The sequence below is a fragment of the Silurus meridionalis genome, chromosome 23, assembly GCF_014805685.1.
Source record: "Silurus meridionalis isolate SWU-2019-XX chromosome 23, ASM1480568v1, whole genome shotgun sequence".
In the NCBI taxonomy this organism is placed as follows: Eukaryota; Metazoa; Chordata; class Actinopteri; order Siluriformes; family Siluridae; genus Silurus; species Silurus meridionalis.
Window position 1 is genome coordinate 15,471,844 of NC_060906.1, and position 9,150 is coordinate 15,480,993.

A 9,150-nucleotide genomic window follows, 5' to 3' on the forward strand; every position below is an offset into this window, starting at 1 on the left:
GGCAGGCATCCAACCTAGGAAAAAGTAGTGGCCTATATCATCCAGTGCACCAGTTTTCATTAGACAGGGGTAACAGGAGAAATGTATTTCCAATTTGATGGCCAGTTTGCTGCTTTGTAGTCCACATATTACTGTAGGAAATCCTTAGCAAGACATAGTAAGTATCTCTCAGCAAGTTCTCTTTTGAAGAACACAGTAAGAGCAACTGATTATTTTTACAAAACTGGGTGATATGATCATAGGCAAGAGCCCTGGGTTTACCTAAGATTAGTCCTACACCTATGTAGCATCCTGTATAGGCTCATAAGGGAAGGAACGAAGGGACTCTCACACAGGAATGAGTTCCACAGCTGGGTTCTCTGGGGTTTGCAGTTGGCAAAAATGACATATTCCCTTGAATCAGAGAGACACATTTTTCTTTGGGGTTCTTGAATAAAATTTTGGCTTACCATTCCGAGAAGCCACACCCATAAAAGCAGCATGGCCAAGGACCACAAATTATACAGCGTAACTGAAACAATAAATGTATCTGAAGATGGCAAGCATTGATCAGTAAAACAAGCAGAAGAATCCAGAGCTCTGTCTCCTGATTGCTAAATTGGCTTCAGTATTGGCAGAATCAGTGGTGTGGGGAAGGCTGCCAGATGTGTCTCAGTGGGTCCTGCATACTATAGAGAGAAGCTATTTGAAACAATTCGGGTCCTTTCCTCCCCGGTTCTGTCAGGGAACATGGGTGCAGGGCTAGGTGAGTGCTGGGTGAGTGGATGGGAGGACCCAAATGCAGGATGTACACAGGGGTATGGAGAAAACAGGCTTTAATAAGATTAGCAATAGGGCAAGGGCAAAGGCAAAAACAAAGTCCAAAAACAGTCCAGGGTCGAAAACACAGGCAATCGGGTGATGCAGATAAGACAAAAAACAAATAAAAAAAAAAAACAGTCCAAAAAATCCATAAACCGGCAAACAGAACAATGAAGGGCAGAGCAGCATCACAAACCACAAACAGTCCAGAGTTCAAACCAGGGCAAAGGTAATGCAGAACAGGGTACAGGGTCAGGAACAGGTACAGGTAGAGGAATAGGATCCGAATTCTAAACTATATCGACAACTGTTTGATATTAGCTCAATTAGAGCTTCAGGCAGTCCGGCATCGAGATGTTGTTCTCGCCTGCATGGAGGAACTGGGGTTAAGACTGAACGGCGTAGTGTGAGACTCAACCATGTTGCGGGCACGATTGTCTCCCACCAGGATCGAAACTATCCTCACAGCAGTCGGGAGAGTAAGAGAAGGCCAGTCACTTACTGTGAGGCAGTTTCAGAGGCTGCTGGGTCTCATGGCAGCAGCATCCAATGTGATTCCACTTGGCCTCCTTCATATGAGACCCTCCATTGGTGGCTCTGGAACAAAAGGTTCTCCCAGAAGGGCAATCCACACCGTACCATCAAGGTCTCACAGTGAGCCCTCAGAGCCTTAGATGTGTGGAGAGAACCGACATTCCTGTCCCAAAGCCCCATCCTGGGAACTCCTTGTCATCGCGTAATGCTAACGACTGGCACGTCCATCATGGGGTGGGGAGCGGTCATGAGTGGCCACTCCGCCCAAGGTTGCTGGAGCGAGCCACGCCTCTCATGGAACATAAACTGCCTTAAGATGACGGCTGTGTTTCTGGTTCTGAAACACTTCCTCCTAGACCTGACAAGTCACCATGTGTTGGTCCATATGGACAACACAGTGGTGGTCTCATATATCAACCACCAGGGGGGTCTCCAATCTTGCCCCCTATACAAGCTGGTGCAGCGGATCCTCCTGTGGTCCTAGGGGAAACTCCTCTTACTGAGAGCAATTTATATCCCGAGCCGGTTGAATTGGAGAGCAGACGCCCTTTCGAGGCAAAGGCCGAGGCCTGGGGAATGGAGGCTCCACCCTGAGGTGGTGGAGCAGATATGGCAGAGATTATACAAAGACCAGGTGTTTGCGACCTCATACTGTCCCCTCGGTTCTCTCTCTTTCTCACCCAGCCCCATTGGTTCTGGATGCTATGGTGCAGGCGTGGCCACTTTTACCCCTTCCCCCCGGTTGCTCTGCTCCCAGGAGTTCTGGAGAAAGTTCGCCGAGAAGAAGGCCATCTCCTCCTGGTAGCGCCTTGTTGGCCGGGCAGACCATGGTTCACGGACCTGGTGTCCCTCCTCAAGGGACCTCCTTGGGAAATTCCTCCCAGGAGGGATCTCCTCTCTCAGGCAGGGGAACCCTGGTTCAGAGGGTATGGAGTTATGGAGGCTATAGCTGTGGCCCTTTAAAGGGGGGCACAGTTTTTAGCAGCTGGTCTCTCTACTGAGGTAGTGGAAACCATCCTCCATTCTAGGAGTTCCCTCCACAAGGAAATAGTACGCTGCTAGGTGGCACCACCAGTTGGACCCAGTTAACTGCCTGGTTGGTTCAGTTCTGGAGTTCTTGCAGGAACAGTTTGCCAAAGGGTTGGCTCCTTCAACCCTGAAGTTTTACTTGTCCAGTCTGCTCTAAGCAAGGCTCACTCCAATTGGATTGTGGAGGCTCTCACACACTAGGCAGGGTCTGGTCAGTGTGGCGTGCTTGGACATTCGTTTCCAAAATGTTGCGATGCAGCTCGAAGTTCCCAAATGGGAAACAGCTATAGGATACTTATGAGACGATGCGTCCCCGAGCCACACTCCCTGCATCCCTGCAGTGCTTACCTTCTCTTTGTCAGAAGCTAATGTCGCTACCATTGCTCAGCTATTTTGTGTATTTTGCTGGTTTGCCTGCCGATTACATAACGGCTTGCCTAATGGCTGGATTTCACAGGTGGTTCAGAGAGTGGACAATGCGAGCCGTTCCCAAAGGGTTGCAACGCAGTGTCTTGTTCCCTCAGGGAACTAGGGTAACCTAGAGACATTATTTAGGCAGTGTGCCTTGCCAACCTGTGTCTTGCTAAACTTCTGACAGACACCAATTCTGGATGTAAATACCACTCTTCTCAGCGTATACTATGTGCTGCCCTGACTGTGCATCCCGGTGCTCAGATAACTAGTCCAAGAGCCAAACTGTGGCCACTTGATCTCACTTGGTTTCACATGTTTCTAGTTTCTGTTCACTTCTCTCTAGGGTTTTTTTTGCTATGGCTTCTAGAGCTTCTTTGGCTGCAGGCCCAGAGAATGACACTGGCACAATAGCAGGTTACACAGCGTTGGTTTGTATATATTTAGCAGTGACTGTACTTATCTTACCTGGCATCAACTAAGAAACAGATTTGTTAAGGGCAGCCATGTATCCTACCATAAGTGTCCTACAAACATTAAGTGCAATGACAATCACTTACTCTCTTTGCAGAGGACCATTTGTTAAAAAAATAATGAGGTGAGTGCCAAAACAAATTATTAAAATCAGTTCACATTAAACTGAAAACATAAATAAGTTTCAGGAATTTATGTATTTTTTATTGACAGGTTACTTGTAGCTCTGATTGTATTTTCAAGATGTTTAATAAAATAGTGCAAAATATTACATTCATTTGCCTGAAGTGAGATTAAGTAAGAAAACTAATCACTAGTACATTATTAGAATTTTCAATTATTGACTAAGTATTTTTATTGGGACTAGTTATTAAAATGAATTAGTCACATGATCTTCATGATCTTGTGATAAGGTTTTTGTATGTGCATTTATGTACACACACACATCAATCCAGGTGTTAATATGTGCTTTGGTGGTTCAGTGAAATATACAGCACGCATAAACAATGTGGATAAACCTGCAAGCGATAAGAAAAGAAGCAAACATGACCATGATGTTATGTGGAAATTATGACATCTATAAACATTTTTCATTTAAAAATAGTAAATTGCCATTCCACTGTTCTCCTACTTTCATTTTATTCCTTCTTATTGTGTGTAACTCGAACCAAACGATGTTTGATTCAATTGCAATTGATTACAATTGCACCAGCCTTGCTTTGCAGTTTGCACTTTCTAATAGAGTGCTGTATTTAACAAAGCAGGATGAAAGTGCAGTATCACAATACTTTTACTAATCATTATTTTTCCTGTGCAATAGTAGTGACTGTTTCTTGTTATGAATAAGACCTATAATAAATAATACACAAATTATATTGTAAAGCTGTTGTGACAAAACTACTGTATGCACACATATAAACTATGAATTAAGCATTACAGGTGATAATATGTGAAAATATTAATAATAGTAATAGTAATTAAGTACTGACTATTAAAAGGGATTTCTCAGATTTTTATCAGCAACGTAATCATTTACAGTATTTATACAGTACACCAGTACACTGAGCATTATAGTATATAATTTAGAATCTCAAAATCAAGGATCGACTCTGAGCCCTTTCGTGTTGGCAGTGGTGATGGACAGGTTAATGGACGAGGTCAGGCAAGAGTCTCAATGGACTATGATCTTTGCAGATGATATTGTTATTTATTTATAACTTTATGTACAAACCCGATTCCAAAAAAGTTGGGACACTGAACAAATTGTGAATAAAAACAGAATGCAATAATGTGGAAGTTTAAAATGTCTTTATTTTATTCAGAATACAACATAGATGACATATCAAATGTTTAAACTGAGAAAATTTATCATTTTAAGGGAAAAATAAGTAGATTTTTAATTTCATGGCATCAACACATCTCAAAAAAGTTGGGACAAGACCATGTTTACCACTGTGTGGCATCCCCTCTTCTTTTTATAACAGTCTGCAAACGTCTGAGGACTGAGGAGACAAGTTGCTCAAGTTTAGGAATAGGAATGTTGTCCCATTCTTGTCTAATACAGGCTTCTAGTTGCTGTCTTAGGTCTTCTTTGTCGCATCTTCCTCTTTATGATGCAGCAAATGTTTTCTATGGCTGAAAGATCTGGACTGCAGGCTGGCCATTTCAGTATCCGGATCCTTCTTCTACGCAGCCATGATGTAATTGATGCAGTATGTGGTCTGGCATTGTCATGTTGGAAAATGCAAGGTCTTCCCTGAAAGAGACGATGTCTGGATGGGAGCATATGTTGTTCTAGAACTTGGATATACCTTTCAGCATTGATGGTGCCTTTCCAGATGTGTAAGCTGCCCATGCCACACTCACTCATGCAACCCCATACCATCAGAGATGCAGGCTTCTGAACTAAGCGCTGATAACAACTTGGGTTGTCCTTATCCTCTTTAGTCCGGATGACATGGCGTCACAGTTTTCAAATTTTGATTCGTCTGACCACAGAACAGTTTTCCACTTTGCCACAGTCAATTTTAAATTAGCCTTGGCCCAGAGAAAACGCCTGAGTTTCTGGATCATGTTAAGATATGGCTTCATTTTTGAGCTATAGAGTTTTAGCCGGCAACGGCAAATGGCACAATGGATTGTGTTCACTGACAATGTTTTCTGGAAGTATTCCTGAGCCCATGTTGTGATTTCCATTACAGTAGCATTCCTGCATTTGATGCAGTGCCGTCTAAGGGCCCGAAGATCACGGGCATCCAGTCTGGTTTCCCGGCCTTGACCCTTACGCACAGAGATTGTTCCAGATTCTCTAAATCTTTGGATAATATTATGCACTGTAGATGATGTTAACTTCAAACTCTTTGCAATTTTTCTCTGAGAAACTCCTTTCTGATATTACTCCACCATCTTTTGCCGCAGCATTGGGGGAATTGGTGATCCTCTGCCCATCTTGACTTCTGAGAGACACTACCACTCTGAGAGGCTCTTTTTATACCCAATCATGTTGCCAATTGACCTAATAAGTTGCAAATTGGTCCTCCAGCTGTTCCTTATATGTACATTTAACTTTTCCGGCCTCTTATTGTTACTTGTCCCAACTTTTTTGGAATGTGTAGCTCTCATGAAATTCAAAATTGAGCCAATATTTGGCATGACATTTCAAAATGTCTCACTTTCAACATTTGATATGTTATCTATATTTTATTGTGAATAAAATATAAGTTTATGAGATTTGTAAGTTATTGCATTCCTTTTTTATTTACAATTTGTGCAGTGTCCCAACTTTTTTGGAATCGGGTTTGTATAATGTATTTATGCATGTAGGACATTTTGTAGACAAGGTAAGGGAGGCACGATTGAGATGGTTTGTACATGTGTATAGGAGGAACATGGGGTATATCGGTAATAGAATGCTGAAGATGGAGCGCCAGGAAAAAGGAAAAGAGCAAGGCCGAGGAGGAGGTTTTTTTGGATGTGGTGAGGGAAGACATGCAGGTAGTTGGTGTCGGATGTAAAGGACAGGGAGGTATGGAGACGGATGATCCGCTGTAGCGACCCCTGATGGGAGAAGCCAGAAGAAGAAGAAGAAGAAAAAGAAGGGGAAGAAGAAAAAGAAAATGAGATGATGGAACCAAATCTGCAAACTATATAACCCGTATTTTAACAATATTGTAACATGCAACCAGAATGATTTTTGACACCATTTCAGTGATTGTTAGAGTGACTAAGTTTTTTGTCACAGACAGCATTACTGATTTGGTGTTATTTTAGCTTTCTGGAATAACAATTTGTATATTTGCTTTATCAATCAGTGAAAAATATTTCACATCTAAGCTTAGTTAAAGTCTGCTTTTCAAATAATTTCAGCTCGACTACTCCATCTAGTGCTCAAATAACATGAATGTGTGTTCAAACAGGTTGATAAGACCTTCAAAGATAAGAAAAGGTTTGGTGCCTGCATGTGTTGAGATTAATCTTAAAGAAATGAAGGGCTAGAAGCACCTTATTAGAAATGGCTGAGAATTTTAGAGGGTGTCTGTTGAAAAAAGAAAAATATATTATTTCAATTTAAGTCATTTTTATGGTTGTCCTCACTATCAAAATTACTTGAGTATCAATTTTAAGACTCTTGAATGTGGGCAATATCTTTTAGGGTTTTTTTAATGTTCTTGCACAAATTCCGATACGTTTTAAAACTCTAAGCTTTTGCACTGCACACCAAATTACTCCATAATTATACTAATTGAGAAAATCTTCTGATATCAGGACCATGGATAGCTACCAGTTAAACAATAGCTTTCTTTGTTGACTCCTCAAGCTGGTGCCAGGAGTCTCAGGTTATTCACCATCTAAACTGCTCATGATTGAGTGTTTCAGGCACCAGAACATTCAACAGGACAGAGCTTTGACTTGTGCCAAATATTCATGCAACACAGACCTTTTCCATAGGTCTGGGCCAAGCAGTAAAATGTGAAATATTTGGACAGAAACTCCATCTTCAAATGTAGCCAGCCATAGTGGAGCATGGGCATGGTTCTTGTAAAAAAAAAAAAGCCATATAAACCTTTTGATGGGGCAGAGTGTTAATTGAGAACTAATGAACTGGTAACGCAAAACAGTGCTTCCCGGGGCCTTTTCTGATGACTGACATACAGGCTTGGTGACACCATGCCAGTTATTTCTGATTTTCTGTTTTGCAAAATGACACAGTAATAGCAGCCATCAGGGTGTGCCAAAGCATTTCATCGATGCCCATGTCTGCTCTTCGTTTAGACTCCTGCTCTGTCTGCAAATATCCCGAATCGTGTTATTATATTAATGACAGATTTTATAGTTTATGACTGGAAAATCAAACATTCTTGATTTCCCAGGGAGTGTGCAGAGATTTATAAAGCTGAATGATAAAGAAAATGTTCATGACAGCCATGCAGCTGTGATGGCTTCTGTGGGCAAGGCTGAGCGCAGAACCAACAGATTGTTCTCTTATGTGGAGAGATATACTGCGTGCTGGAAGAGGAGAGGAACTCAACCATCTTTACTCCTTTTTCAGGCACCAAGTCATGTCATAAAAGAATTATAATTATCCCAGACATAACATGAAGGTCTCCGTGCCCACATCCTGCCACAACAGGAAGACATATTTTTTAAATATCAAATTAAACCTTAAATGTCAGTCATGGTATACATCTGATCCCAGGTTAAATACTAAGCATGAACATCTATTTTATATTTCTGTTTTTAATCAATCACCTTTGTGGCTAAGTGATATACTCATGACTCTCTAAGCACTATATTTAAACACTACCACTTTGATCTGAATTCAGTGCAAATAAAGAATCTTTCTGTGCCATCTCAGCATCACTGATGTCCAGAGTGTGTGTGTTTTGCCAGAATGAAGTATTCCATAGCCAGAAGTTCCTCTGGTTAGGTTGTCAGCTCCGTACTTAAGCCGCAGGCGTGCGCCCGTCATTGCACTAATCCCCATCAAGTTCCACCACAAGTCACTTACACTGCCGACTATGAGAAACGAGGCCCATGCTGAGGAAGAACTCAATACTCCTTTGCCATACGAAAAGCCGGATTTGGGTTTCTTCAAACTTGTCTTAATAAAAACGATATTCTGTTTTATAGCGGAATCTTCTAGATTACGATCCCTCAATGTGCTGCAAATTTAAGGACTAAGAGTAGATAATAAGAGAAATGGTTATGGAAGAATTGTTTTTATATTTTTACATTACCAGCATGAACAATAAAGTTGTCTAAGTAAGAGCATGGTCTGTAAATTTAACAGATAGATGCTTGGATTATATTCTGCCTCAGTTGGAAGTCACTTTGGATGAAATATTCTTTGCAGCAACCTTTCCTTAGATGACCAACCTAATAATTATATTCTGTTTAGTTCTAAAGACTGACTTATAGGCCATATTATTAAATATAAATCTTCATAAGATACATTAGTATACTCTCTTTTGGTATTTTCTCTGAATCAGAGGATTTGATGGTGTATTGCATTTATCCTGCAGAGTTGACTGCTGTTCACTGCTGGAGAGACTAATTGGTCAGGACTACATTTATCTTACTAATCTAAAAGTTGACTTTATATCTGTTGGCTTTATATATATATTTATATATACATTATATGAACAAAGGTTTGTGGACACCGGACTGCTTTTTGAACATCCTTTCTACATTTAGTCTCCATTTGCTGTTATAATGACCTCCACTCTTCTACAAAGATTTTCTACTAGATTTTGTGCTCATTCTGCCACAAGGGTGTTAATACAGGCAGGTACTCGTGTAGGTGAGGTGAGGAGGCCTGGGGTGCAGTCATTGTTCCAATTAATCTCAAAGGTGTTGATATCAGAGCTTTATAAGCAGGTCAATAAAGATCTTTCACTCAAA